Below are 15,000 nucleotides of genomic sequence, written 5' to 3' on the forward strand. Positions count from 1 at the left end.
ATTGGTCAAGCCTGCGGGGGTGGTTGTTCTTAAACAAGCCGGCGACAACAGCAGCAGCAGCAGGCCTCAGTGGTTGAGCGGCCGGGGGCAAGCTCAGGTCAAGACTTCCTGTTCTCTTTCTGGCACTGGGCTCGTGTTGCAAGGGGCCGGTGACTGGGATAAGAGGCCGCGGCGTTGCCGAGAAACGCGGGGACCGAGAGAGAGAGAGTGGAGAGTGAGAGACACCGCTGGCTCGTGAGAGGAGGAAGATAACCGTCGGGCGTCTACCGCGGGGGGGATTATGACGCCCCCGACGAGGATCTGCGTTCAACCTGGCAGGACCGACCGCCATCCAAGAGGTCGCTTGGGTCGTCCAGGAACTCTGTGGCGCACGTGGGTGTCGCGTACGGACGTCGGATACGGTTGCCTGGGTGTCCACTCAGTTCCGTTTTGAGGAGCGGATCAAAACAAACGTTTGGAGTGATTAGCCTCCCTCCCAGGCAAATTTACTGGTCGTTGGTGAACACAGGCGGCCAGCTCTGATCTTATAGTGACATTTCTCTATGTTCTTTTCCATACCACCTTGCCTGAGACAGTCAGCAACCCCCATAGACCAATTTACGTGTTTTTTTTTCGTTTGTTTGTCTTTTGCACAAGGACATAGGGTACCATTAGGTTTGCCCCAGTGCCCCTGCCACCTGCCGTTGAAGGGGAACTGGCCCTTGGCCTTTGTCTGTGGGGGGAGGGGGGGGGGGGGTAAAACAAAAACTCCATGACTCCCCCACTAGCCCAACACCAGCACTTTCTACTCACAACTCTTCACTTCCAGTCCATGCAGCGACCCCCCCCCCACACACACACACACACTTGTTTTTTCCCTTCCCCCCTCCCCTGCTCTTCTCCCTCTGTCAAGGGGGTGGATGGAGGGTAGTGTGGGGAAGGGCCCCTCACCCTGGGAGTGTGCGGAAGGGGTGAGGGGGTGGGGGAGGCACCTCCCTACCTGATTGACAACTGCAGAGCGTTAACTAACTGGCTGGGCCTTGAGCCTGACATTAACAGGCACAAACTCCCACGGTTGGGGCGCATTGAGCATTCTCAACATGTCCCTCGCTTTCTAAAAACCCTCACACACGCGCGCGCGCGCGCGCAGACACGCACACAACTTCCCCCAGCCCATACACCACCCGCAATGCATTTTCATTTCATCACCCCACTGGTGTGTGACGATGGAGATAAGGCAAAACGGGGAGAGAACGGTGACAGAGATGTCAAAGGAAAAGAGAGAGAGAGAGGGGTGGGGGGGAGAAATTGAAGGAGAAAATGATGTACTTCAATTAAGACGCGCGGGAAAGATATTAAAAGCTATACTCCAGCGCCTTGGGATAGGGTGCAGAGCGGATGGAATGCAATGGAAGGCGACAGTTCAATCAAAAACTCGTGCTTCCTCGCCCCCAAAAAAAGGTGGGGGAAAGGGATAGCCATTTCTAATAGTCTGTATGTAAATTCAGGGTAATGCAGTACATTCAGAGGCATGTGTCGGCATGCATGCAACAACCCCACATCCAGCTTCTCATCCTAAACCTCAGGTGACAGTAAAGGCTAGTGGACCCCGGGAGGGTTTTAAACCGAAAATGTGTCATCTCACTCCCAACAGCTACATGTCTATATTACATGACAAATCCGGTTCAATACCTGTTTAAGACAAACATAGGTAGCTAAGCTACTACACCGGCGGTGCTCCTCACTTAACACGACCACGACTATGTATTAAAATCAAAAGCAGACCACATTTTGAAACCGCAAAAAAAAAAAAAAAAAAAAAAAACTATAAAAGAACGACCAATTCGTCGACATACGTTAGATATCGCCAAGTGAATTATTTCAAATACAGGCCAATTTCCACTCCTGTGAAACTGATTTTTTTTGTTTACAGATTGATATTAAGTTTTCAATGTCAGTGTCAAAAACACGATTGAATGCGCAACAACATTGGACTGCTCTGGTACGGGATCATATATCCTGCTAGCTTGCATGTCTATGGTTAACTTACAAGGGGTACTGGAGTTATTCATCGCCAAATTGGTTTGGATGTAAATAAAATGCAATCGAGGGTCAGATTGTACCAGTGGCGTACGTGTCTGGAGGTATCCTACTGGGCTACACTCGAGCAAATGACACTACAATCAAAGCAAGCAAATTTCACTCTTACCTTGCGTCTTCACACGTTGAGGTTTGGCAGCTTTTAATTGCGAATCGGTGCATGGCAGAAATGGATGTGGAAAACCATCTTTGAAGCCTTTTTCTTCTCAAGTACCCGTAAAAAATGATTCTGGAGTTCAGGGTTTCAGTCGTGGTCGCAGACTGCTAGCGGCAGCAAGGTTCATCTGTCGTGCGACCGCAGCTTACTGACTGGATTACCGCTAGAGCAGCTTTTCATAACAAAAATACCGAGGCAAATTGTAGCCAGCTGGCCAGCCAGATACATCAAATACTTTGTATGTATACAGCAAAAATGAAGTGTAACAATTCTTGCTAATAACAACAACGAACTTCAAAGTAGTACGATAACGTTATAGAAAAAAACACAACCAGCTACCGAAAAACATTAGAGACAAGCACTGTATCTTCAAAAAGCAGGCAATATGCTGAAAATGTTAGTTGGCGATAGTCATCCACTGTAGCAAGATTTTACAGATTAGAAATAAATCAGGCAGCTTTCAGAAAATAACATTAGCCGATGACTTCGCATAGAACTGATGGCGAAAGCCAACTTGTATTAAAGTGCAAAGGAAATGTTTGTTGTTTAGGTCGCTAGCTGAAGAGCTAGCAGGCTAGCAACAACATTTGACCGACGAGCTGACTACCGCACAAATGCAACTTGAAAAAAGAATCCCACAAAATACATTCTCGAGGAATCCAAATGTAGGAGTGGACAGTCATAATATGCGTTCAGTAAGCTCTCGTTGACAGCGCTCCTGCAGCCATTTTGTTCAAACTAACAACACTGCTCTCCTCTCCTCTGAGCAGAAATAATGCAGGAAGTGGCCCCATGCCCGTGCAGCCTATCCATGTGACACATCCAACCAACAACACACCCGCCCCTGGCTCCACCCAGTCATACCCTTGACAATGGCAGTCTGATCTGCTTACAAAAAATGATGGACAGGCAGATCATATTTCTAAGGTAATTGCGTTCATAGGCTTGGTGCTTGGCGCATGTATATCAGTTTTCTGGGGTTTGATAGCTTATTACCCACCAAGAACAAACTGTCTCCGTGCGTAGAGCTCTGCAGTCGAGAGTAAATTGGGGGATTTATTGACATCCCCATATGTAAATCTACTTAGTGCTTAACATAAGTATGCACTATTTTTTTTGAAGACATGGTGAACTTGTTAAAAAAGCATATATTATTATTAAAAAAAAGGTTGCTACAATATAATAATACACAATAACAGGCCACATTACTTCCCAGAGAGACACTAGATTCTAAATCAACCTCTTCAAATTCTTGACCACATGAGGTCTAGAAAAAGCCAGAAAAGGGCCACTTCCACACCATTCACAAAATGATTGATTAGGCCTACGCCTATGCCCTTTAAAAATGCATCTAAAGACTGAGGGGGGGGGGGGGGGGGGGGATTGTGGCCCCTTACCATTCTCTTGGCTCCTTTCTCATGGAAATGACTGTGCACACTAAAGCGCACACATGGTGGGAACAGGTCAGGGCTGTGGTCCACAAAGGGCAGGACTGACCAGAATGAACACGCTCTCAGTTTCAGCACACCATCGCCACAGAGGCCTGGAGTGACTGCTAATGAAAAACCCAGGGCCTTGTCCAGAGAACCTCTTCCTTTTCGAGGCAAGCTGCCCAAAGCTAATAAACCAGCATGCTTTGCTCCAACGGAAAACCAGCTGTTCAGAGAGTGGGGTTAAGAGAGGTGAAAGAGAAGGTTTGATTACAAAGTCTCGCAGCCACGGACAGGCCTGTGAGTGTCTGTTATTTTCATGCTTTTGTGTTTTCTCAGTCGATTTGTGTTCCAGCACAGACGCCAGTCTTCACACGTCAAACCGAAGTAAGCCTTAAAATAAAGTTAAGAAGTACTTCAGCCTGACAATTTGCCAGATTTTGAACCAGTCATATTGTAACCCCAGTAGTTATTAGTGTCAAAGAAATCGCCCTGTGGATGATATACGGCTCCTAAAAGGACATTACTGACAAATAGCATGGCATGAACAAAGAGAAAGAAGTGAGTCTGAGACCCTACCCATACACAGCACCATTCAGCCCACGCCACCACTATCCTTTCTAGGTGTCTTTCCTAGAAACTGTTTCTTCGCCAATTTCCTTAATTGCTTTCACATTTAAGCTTGGTGTACTGTCAGAAAGAAAAGACAGTGTCTGTCCTGACACTCTGATGAGAGAGGAGCCGGATGGGAAGAGGACCATGGCAAATGGGAATCGCTCCCTCACTCTCACCTCGTATAGCCTACCGTCACCACCATCTTTCTCCTTCGTTGTTTCCTTCCTCCTCTCTCTCTCTCTCTCTCTCATGTTTTTCTTTCTCTCTCTTTCTGTTTCTGTTTCCTTCTCATGTCTGTCTCTCGCACCCTCTCTCTCTCTCCCTCACGTTTCTCTTTCTCTCTCTTTCTGTCTCTGTTTCCCTCTCATGTCTCTCTCTCACCCCCTCTACCTCTCGTATTGTCTCTTTTCTACGCAGCCCTCCGCCTTTTGTTTTAATTCCAGTTCAATCACCAGGCCGCGTTCCACATGAGGTTTTAATTTCAGGCCTGCCGCGGGAGCTTTGCAGGAACACACACACACACACACACGAAAGCACATGGTTTCTGAGAATGTTGTGGCCGCATGTATATTTAATGCACATGCTGTGGCTACATTTCACACTTTAAACATGCTTCCCACAAGGGAAAGTCTTTTCTTCCAGACACATTAATAACCAGACGGTCAAAACTATAGAAGCCACAGCATAAACCAACTGCACAGATAATCTCTATGGATTGGATATATCCCCCCCCCCCCCCCCCCCAAATATTCCACTGCCAGAAAAAGAAGTGTAGCAGACAATCAAACGTTTCCCAATAGGCCCTGATTTAGCTTTGCTCTAAAACTAAGCCCCTCTCCAAATGAACAGCTTATCAGCCTTATCTAGTGGAATTAACTACACAAACACAATAAGGAGAAAGTAGCCAAACATTTCAGCGAAGCGACAAGCAAAGAAAGATAGAGGATAGCCTGAATTTTTCACCAGTTGTTATGGACCACACGTCAATAACCAGCGTGCCTTTCGCATGTGGTCGAGAGGGATGGATGAGAAGGGCTAGCGTGGCTGAGTCCTCTCCACTGCACGGTGTCGGGAGTCATCGAGATGCAGACAGTGGCTGCCGTCTCTCACAGAATGACATTTCCAAAGGCATGACTCAACACATACTAAGCTAACTGAGAGGATAATCACCATGAGCGCCGGAATTCGCAACTAGACACAGTGTACCGTGTGCAAACTAAAGTCAGAAGATACGCACACTGCGCCTTGCCGCCTCTTCGAGGGAGAACCGGAGAAGGCGGCCTATGGACATGGTCATTCAGATCAATAAAAGGTATCGCGTTTGCCGACTTCTCCAAGGCCTGCCCCATTATAATGTGGGTGTGGGCGGTGACCAGTGTCTTCATACACATCAGGAAGAGAGACATATAGAGGGTCAGAGAATGAGAGAGAGAGAGGTGAAGATGCTGACGGAGTGAAAAAGCTGTGTTCAGGTGCTATGTGGACCTTGGCCAACGAAATGACCCAAGTTTTCTCCACCATATAGGGCAATGGCAACAACCAGAGACCACAGACGATAGACAAAGAGGGATCGGGGCGTACAGTATGTGTGTGTGTCGATATGTGCGTACGTGTGTCATGATGCATGGCTATAGATGCACGTGTGTTTTTCCTGGCGTGCACTTTTGTGAGGGGGAGTGTGTGTATTAATGTGTATATAGAAGTGTGTCTGTGTACCATGTGTGCGTGTGTTGAGCAGAGCAATATGGCGCAACAGGACAGGGCTTCAGAGCGGTGGTAATTTCCCCAGAGGCTGCAGAACAGGTAAAGGCCAGGGAGAGGAAGAATGGAGGGAGGGAGAGAGAAAGAAAGAGAGAGCGAGGGAGGGGGGGGGGGGGTGTTAGGGAATAATGAGGAGTGATATAAACAGCGTGAAGAAAACTAGACTGGGCCAGACTCATACAGACTAGCAACATTTCAAGTTCAATTTTGTTTCCTAAGATCATCAAAGCATTTGCCGGGAGAAAGATAATTATAATATATTGAAATGCGTGATGTTTTCAAACATGCATTCCTAAGGTATTCATCTATTAATTACACTGCAGCCTTTCTTGATGACCTTGTATTTTTTGTTGTTCACGGCGGCCTTTAATATTATTATATTTCATCCCCAATAGCTAATACTTCTAATTATCACCCAAAGAAAATACTAGTGAGCACAGTAGCCGTTAGCATATTGATGTGTGTGTGTGTGTGTGTATGTCTGTGTGTGTAAGTGCCCATATTAGTCTGCCCTCCTTCACCGCAAACTCATTAAGGGAAATAAGACCTGCGTGGATTTTATGGTGTTTTGGGAACTGACTGGTTAATCAGATTTATTGCACACTTAGGCCTAATTGATTGCTTTTATGGATTTAAATGAATAATTAAGCGCTAACAGGCGTGGCTTCAGTTTCATCAACCTCTGAGCGGCTTTGGCGGAATGATGATCCTGACCCCGGGAAGGAGGGGGAACGCGGCTTGTCAGTCACCCACTGACGTCACACTCCCTCCCTCCCCCCTCACTTCCTGTCCTCACTTCCTGTCCTCACTTCCTGTCCTCACCTTATGCTTCAGCGCTTCACCCCCTGGATCCATTCAGGTATCCAACCCACGTACCACCCTGAATAAGATATTTTTTATGGTGTTTCTTTTTCATTCGATGCACTTCTTTATATGACTTTGTTTTCCCCCCCTAAGAATAAAGTCGTTTCTCAGAAGTTGGCTGTGTCAGTCAGGAGGCAGGAGGCTGGGGTGTATAAATATGTGGGCTGTCAGTCCAAAACAGAGATGGCACATCCTTCTGACCTTCAAGCGATCTTCCCCGGGTCGATACGGCCTTCAGCCCGGAGGATTCGCTGTCCACAGATTAACCCTGATGGAGAGCGGCTCGGAGCGCGCACGCACACACAGGCAAACACACACGCGCACAAACACACACACACGTACAGAAACACACAGGCGAATGCACACATGCACACACATATACACACTGATGCACGCACACACACACACACACATACAGTCCCGCCAACAAATACTCAAAGAAAACACTTGCAGGACACACTTACACAACCACACTTGACACTCACACACAAAACACACACGACACAAACACCTTCCCCAGCAACGGCCTCATCGATTGGCCTTTATTGACTCACACACCGTGTCACCACAACTAAACACATGCTTGTTGACTTGATGTTTCACTGCCTGGCCGGCTTCTATTATACACTGCCGGTGGGGGAGGGATCTGGGTCAGGGCATCCCAGTGGATGAGAAGTGTTTGGAGAATGAGGAGAGGCGTGCGGAGGGGGGCGTTGAGGGGTCCCTTATGTGGAGGGAAGCAGGCTGGGGTCGATGCCATGTCGCGTCAGGGAAGGATTGGACCTCCAGCCTTGAGTTAAAATGCACGAACCAATTCGTACGCAACAAACGCGATCGTGCATTAAGGCGCCGGCGTGCAGACATTCAAGTCAAAAGAAGGGAAAAAAAAGAAAGATCCGATTTCCTGTACACACACACCAAACAGTCCGCATTTCCATAAACATGCACAAACAGCCAGGAAAAAACAATGCCGGCTAATCAATAAGGACAAGGCTTGGACTTGCCATGAGTCTGGAAACCCATTCCCCGTTTCCATGTTAATGTAGCTGGCATATCCAAAGGCTAGGGGTGATATTTAGCACTCCACTAATGGAGGTTGAGGATGGTTTAATTCACTGTTTGCTGCAGAGATCCAGGGGCCTCCAGGCCACGAGAGAGAGAGAAAAAGAGGGAGAGAGAGACAGAGAGAGACAAGAGGGAGAGAGAGAGAGAGAGAGAGAGAGAGAGAGAGAGAGAGAGAGAGAGAGAGAGGGAGGGAGAGAGAGAGAGAGAGAGAGAGAGAGAGAGAGAGAGAGAGAAGAGGTAGGATAAGAAAGAGGGATTTGTTGTGAGTGATATCATCCCTTTCTCTTTGCCCGGGCGTCACTTTGATTAATGCCGCTTTCCTCCGAGTGACCCCCAAGGTCATCAGAATAGTGGGAACTCTGACTCTCCCATTCGCCAAGCACTGGAGGGGAGGGGAGTGTGTGTGTGTGTGGGGGGGGGGTTGGACACATAATTCACCCCTCCCCCTTAGGAAGCTCTCCCTCTGCCAAGCGCTGTAATCTGAAATGTAATCAAAACTGGCCATAATGCAATGTGTTTCAAGAGACTAGAGGGAGGGAGGGAGGGAGGGAGGGAGGGAGGGAGGGAGGGAGGGAGGGAGGGAGGGAGGGAGGGAGGGAGGGAGGGAGGGAGGGAGGGAGGGAGGGAGGGAGGGAGGGAGGGAGGGAGGGAGGGAGGGAGGGAGGGAGGGAGGGAGGGAGGGAGGGAGGGAGGGAGGGAAAGGTGGAGAGGAGGAGGAGGCAGGCCTGGGAGGGGTTATTGGAATGCACACTGATGACACACACACACATACACACACACAAAGGATGTCGGTCAACACTTCACAGTCTCTTCTAGAGCTAAGAACACAATGCACGCCCTGGCTGGCACAGACCCAGGCATGTAGCACAGGAAGTGTGCCAACCTGATTAACCCCTTGTTTGTGGAGCCCCCCCCCCCATTGCTTTTCCTCTGTGTAGCGGTGCATTGATAGCCAGTCCATATCAGAGCCAGACAACAGGGCTGTACGTCTCTACATGACCCTGAACCACAAACACGGGGCCTTACAGTCGGAGGGAAGGAGAACGCTAAAGAGATCGAGTCATGAAGGAGATAAGCGCTTCCTTTTAGGGAAAGACCGTAGGGCGGGATGCCATTTCTGATCTCGGTTCATTCTTTGTCCCCATGACATCATGTTTTGTTCTGAACGTGTATATTCGTGTGTGGTTGCGTGTCGACATCCCCGCTGACAAGGAGCGTCACTGAGACATTTGTGACGTTCCCCTTTCAGAGGTACTGAATGTCGCCTTTTAAGGACATTATAGAAACATCATAGGTACATTCAGATTGGTGAATGGGGAACCCTATGAATGTACCTATAACTGCCCAAACAGGCTGTGACATTCAGTACCTCTGTAAGACTAGGAAACGTAACAAATGCCTTGGGTACGTACATCATAACACTGGATTTTAGGTTCAACCTCAGAACCAATAGGGGATCTGATCGTGTACATTCAGGCAACCTTCATAATGTTACTAAATAACGTCGTTAGGACCTTCAGAGGCCATAACTGGGGCATAACTTTCAGCAGCTGACACCACAGGTACGTAAACCATGTGACCATGACTTTGTGGAGACTAAAATAACATTGAGGACACCTCCTGGAATGTCATTTTGTTAGCCGGGATAGTGTACTGCGTTTGTGTTTCCATTGTATGCCGCGTGTGTGTGTGTCCTTGTGTGTGCGTGCATCGGACCAAGATGGCGTTCGACTGTGGTCAAAGAAGAAGCCTGTAATCGCTATCTGTGCAGCACTGGCACTACGGTGCACTAGCAATTTGTCTCTCACTCTGTTCCCCCCTCCCTGCCCCCCTCCCCCTCTCGCCTTTCTTCCCTGCCTACCCCCTCTTTCCACACACACACACACACACACACACACACATGCTCTCTTTCTCTCCTGAACGTCATGAATCTTTCATGCCGGTGTTCTGTATAATCCCTGAGGCGTCTCCCTGGAGACACACACACACACAACCGCCTCCCTCACCTTACGCCGGGCGAAAGAGAGAGAGGGAGTGAGGGAGAGATGGAGAAAGAGGGAGAGATGGAAAGATGGAGTAGGGAGAGAGGGGGTAGAGGGAAGAGAGGGGGAGGGGGGGTGGAGGGAGAGACAGAGATAGACAGAGGGAAAGGGCAATGGGGGCGGCGAGGATGAGAAAGAATTGGGGAGAGGGGAGGCCTAGCCAGAGTGACGGCGAGAGAAGAAAAGATAGATGGAGAAAGGGAGGGGTCGGGGTGAAAGACAAATTGAGGGTGTGCAGTCTTGAGCGGCATCACCGGTCGGGAATTACCACCTCTCCCTCCACAAACCAAGAGAGATGCAGATAGAAACAGAGATGGGGGAAAAAAGAAAGAGAGGGGGGGGGGGGGGAGGAGGAGAGGGAGGAGGAGGAGAGGGGATAACAATAGAAAGCTTGTTTCTTTTCTTTCTCGCAGCTGCAGGCATCACTGCAAAGTCAATTGGCTTCTCATTATCCCGCATGGTCTGAGGGAAATGCTGATAAAGAAATCGATTGCCTGATAATTGAAAGGAGCGTATGTGTGTGTGTGTGTGAGGGGGGAGTGCACCGTTCGTCCTTCCACTGCCCTCAAACACACAATCAATGCCAAAGACATGCCTCGTCTCTTAGGTAGCTGGGGAACAGCAAAAAACATTCTATATACAAAACATCCACGTTGCATATTCGAAGCTTTGGCCCTTCTCGCACCGTTCAACTGGACCACGACCATCTTTTTCAGCTCATTGGCTGCGTGACACTCACAGGTCACAATGTCGATATCCAACCTTTGTTTTCCCTCCATCGGACGGCAGAGCGGGCTGAGAAAAAAACGCGTCGTGACGTAACATCGTGCCAGCGCCAAAGTGATCACCACTTGATGAATCCCGCATCGTTCATGAGCTTCCATAAGGGAGCGCTCCGGGGGTGGAGACCGGGGCCTGTGATTGGTCGGCGTGGCGGCTGGAAGCGGGACTTGACGTTCGACTTGACGGCGGGGGTGGCGAGGGGGCGAGCAGAACCTCGTCGCTGACCAGGAGAGCGTCTAGGTGCCCCGCCCCTGACACCGCCCCCCCCCCGCCCCTTCACCCCCCCCACCCCCGCGGCCCCCCCCCTCCGTCATACCACATCGTCTGGTTCCCTCTGACACTGATGAAGACAAGCGCCCTGGGGAGAAGGAGAGAGAAGGTGAGGGAGAGAGAAGGTTGAGCTCGCACGCCCCCTCAACAACGCATTATACTTTATACGCCTAACGAACGGACGCCTTCCAGAGGTCTTTCGGAATAGCCAAACAGCCGCTGTAAGAAAGGTTGAATGAAAGGCAGGGAGTGTGGTAGGCGTGTGTGTGTGTGTGTGTGTGTATGTGTCCGAGGTCTAAGAGGTCAGGTGACCATCCCCCCCGCCCCCCCGCCTCCAGGTCCACTCTCTCAGATCTATTATCCCATGATCCCCTGCTGCAGCAGTGACCCTCCCCTGTTTAACCATGCGCCCCGCGTGCCAGCACCACCTACCCAACACAATTAGGCTGAGTTATGGCTTGTCCACAGTGGTGCGGAGGTGTTGGGGGGTGGGAGGAGAGGGGGAGGAGGAGAGGGGGAGAAGGAGAGGTCACAAATAACCGGTGCGGCGGGGTGGCGCGGGCATGGCCCGCTCTCCGCCGGAGCGGCGCGGAGAGGAGCGGGGGCAAACAGAGGGGGCACTGCCAATTTCATACTCCTGCCTCTGCTCCGACCCGCACGAGTGCACCCCGCCCTCCCCCCCTCCCCACATTCTCCCATCTACGACCCCCCACCTCCATCTTGCCACCTTTTCTCCAGCAACTGCACCCTCCCCTCCCCTCCTTTCCCCCCTCCCCCTCGCATCCGTCGGAGGCGAGCGTCTCTCCTCCGCGAGGACGTGAAAGGACGGCGCTCATTTGAATTCGTAAAGGTAACGTTTGTTTAGCGTCGGCTCGGCACTTTCTCTTAACAACTCTGCTCCCTGATTGAAGTGACGCGGGCTAATTAGGAACAATTACAACAACAAAAGAATCGTCAATTAGGTGACGCCGGGAAACAGCGAGTGCCGTATTCCCATCTGGGCTAATGTCAACAATGTGTTATTGAAATGGGCGCACCGACTGGGGATTTGTAAACAGCCATAAACATGCGTGTCGACGTGTGCTGTTAGCATGTGCTGCTAGTGTGTGATGTTAGCGTGTGCTGCTAGCAAGTGCTGTCAGCGTGTACTGCTAGCAGGTGCTGCTAGGGTGTGATGTTAGCGTGTGCTGCTAGCAAGTGCTGTCAGTGTGTACTGCTAGCAGGTGCTGCTAGGGTGTGATGTTAGCGTGTGCTGCTAGCAAGTGCTGTCAGCGTGTGCTGTTAGCATGTGCTGCTAGGGTGTGATGTTAGCGTGTGCTGCTAGCAAGTGCTGTCAGCGTGTACTGCTAGCAGGTGCTGCTAGGGTGTGATGTTAGCGTGTGCTGCTAGCAAGTGCTGCTAGCGTGGGCTGTTAGCGTGTGCTGCTAGCGTGGGCTGTTAGCGTGTGCTGCTAGCGTGAGGGCCGGCGTGCCACTCATGAACAACAACCCTTTCTCCCGTTCCTTTTCTCTCCAGCTCTTTCATTTCGCTCCCCAGTTCCCCGTGCTGGAGAGTACAATTATCCCTATCTTTTTGTTGTCATATCGTCTCTCTCCCACCCTCTCTTCGCCGTAAACGATTGTTGAGCCCCACCGGATGAGTTTCTTCCCCCACGTTAATTGGTGTCAGCAGTGGGATGGTTCAAAGGGAGGGAGATGTTGACGGCACACTGCTCGTTGGGCAGGCTGCCTCACGGGGGGGGGGGGGGGAGGCGCGTGGACGCCTTTGTTTTCACTGCGACGCGCAAAGGCGGCCGATAAGCTTTACTGCTCACATACACACACACACACGTTTGATTGCTCTCCTCTGAGTGAGACGGATTGGATGGCTAGCTGGGAGTGCTGGGTGGAGGTGAGTGTGTGTGTGTGTGTGTGTGTGTGTGTCAGGATGTTCAACCAGACATGAGATTGACTCAGCCTTGAGTAAACATCACCCTTCAGAAAGTGTGCATGGTGTGGAGGAGTTTGGATGGGGCGTAGCAATGGTTGACCATCAGAATGTACAGAGACACCCCCGTATCACGATCCAGATTAGAGCCTCAGGAGATGCTACCACCAACAACTCGCCATGACATGAGCAGCAACTTTAAAGCAGCCGGAAAAGGGGATTCTTCCACGCTCAAGGCCCATCTCCCCCCAAAAAGAACAAGGAGAATTTTCAGTCACTCAGTAGGAGTTCATTAGAGAGGGGGGGGGGGGGGAGTGAGGGAGGGGGTGGTTAGGGGAGATTTTTTTGTGCAAAGTACACATTATGAAAATGACAGAAGTGGCCTATTAAAGTCGAATCAGACGTTATCGACGCCTTCCTTATCAGCGAGAGGAATCCCTGGTTAAGCTAATAATGTGCCATTAATCACCGGTCGCTTAGCGCCGAGGGATAACGACAACGCCGTTAACGCCAGGGCCCTGATCTGTCCATGCCCCGTCTGGTGGAGGGGAGGAGGGGTAGGGGAGGAGGGGGAGGAGGGATAGGGGAGGAGGAGAACCGGAGACGCGGGATGTGGAGCCAGAATCGGAGAGGTGGCTGGCTGTCCTGGATGATCGAGCCAGACAGGAGAAAGGGGGAGAGAGAGAGAGAGAGAGAGAGAGAGAGAGAGAGAGAGAGAGAGAGAGAGAGAGAGAGAGAGAGAGAGAGAGAGAGAGAGAGAGAGAGAGAGAGAGAGAGAGAGAGAGAGAGAGGGAGTGAGGGAGAGAGAGAGAGAGAGAGGGAGAGGTAGAGAAGCCTAGTGGAGGATCATGTCTGGGGATCGTTGGTTCTGGGCAGACAATGAAGGCCGCTGGGCCGCATGACGATTAGACGCGAACGGGCGTCGAAATAAAGACCCCGACGAGCCAGCGTATCCATAACAACGTCTTCCGCTGAGAAGCAGCCCGACGGGGGACGGAGGGGGGAAGCCATATCCACAAAATATGGATGTGCAGAAACTGACCGTTTTAGTCACGCATATGGGGATCACAGGGGTTCTTCACTGTGTCGTGCAGAACTTTTCAACTGGGTCAGACTCCCTCCCCTTTGACTTCTGCATGATTCAGTAGTCTGCTGATGAATCTTCAGATAATGGGGACCTTTGACCTCGCAGCCCTGGTCTCTACAGTCTCTGGATCCCAGGCAGTATAAGGAGCCACAAATAAGAATGACGTTTAATACACGGCTTGTCACAATGAACAGAGACAGTTGATTTGTGAGCGTGTTAGTGTGTAAGCATCTTTGAAATACACGAGAAAACGGGGACAATTCATAACAGATATGGGATTTAAGGCCGTGGATCAGAGAGGAGAAGGAGAGAACGCCACTGTTCTCTGTTCGGAGAGAGGAGGATAAAGGAGAGATGGTGGTGGTGTGGAGGGGGGGGGGGGGGGACACACACGGGGGGGAAAAATTCACTTCCACACTCGGCTGATCCAGGAAAGCCTGCAATCTCCAGGCAGTGAGAAACAAGAAACAGATGAGCCATGTCTCACTCCCTCTCTTTCCCCCTCTTCTCCCTTTTATTTATATATATATATATATTTTTTACTCTCCTCCTGCTCTCTCCATTCCTCACTCTCTCACTCTCTCTTTCTCTCCATCTCTTTCTCATTTCCCCTCGCTCCACCTCCTCTCTCCCCCTCATCACCTTCGCGTCTCCCCTTCCCCCCCCCCCCCCCTCCTCGCCCTCCATCTCTCCCTCGTTCCCTCCCTCTACTCTGATTGACCAGTGCTACACCCAAACAATAGCCCCCCCCCCTCCTCCTCCCCCTGCCCCATGGTGTCATTTACCAGGTTCGGGCTACATGAAACCTCCTGGCCACTGGCCCTTGAGAATCCCTCCTAATCGCCTGTCTCAGCCCTCAGGTGGCCCCTGATTGGGACTGGCGTAGTGGCATGAGTCTGGAGGACCGCGTGCCTTTGTCCG

General features: G+C 50.6%; 1 protein-coding gene across 1 annotated transcript in view; it reads right to left on the reverse strand.

The window, feature by feature from the left end:
- Nucleotides 1-2,988, reverse strand: part of tnrc6c2 (trinucleotide repeat containing adaptor 6C2) — a 51,574-nt gene extending 48,586 nt beyond the window's left edge. The window contains exon 1 of the mRNA XM_084685939.1: nucleotides 2,189-2,988. The gene's annotated coding sequence lies outside the window, so the exon portion shown is untranslated. The remainder of the gene's footprint in view (nucleotides 1-2,188) is intronic.
- Between the last annotated feature and the right edge of the window lie 12,012 nt (nucleotides 2,989-15,000).

The sequence above is a fragment of the Hypomesus nipponensis genome, chromosome 21 (assembly GCF_054491055.1).
Source record: "Hypomesus nipponensis isolate SF chromosome 21, ASM5449105v1, whole genome shotgun sequence".
Lineage (NCBI taxonomy): Eukaryota > Metazoa > Chordata > Actinopteri > Osmeriformes > Osmeridae > Hypomesus > Hypomesus nipponensis.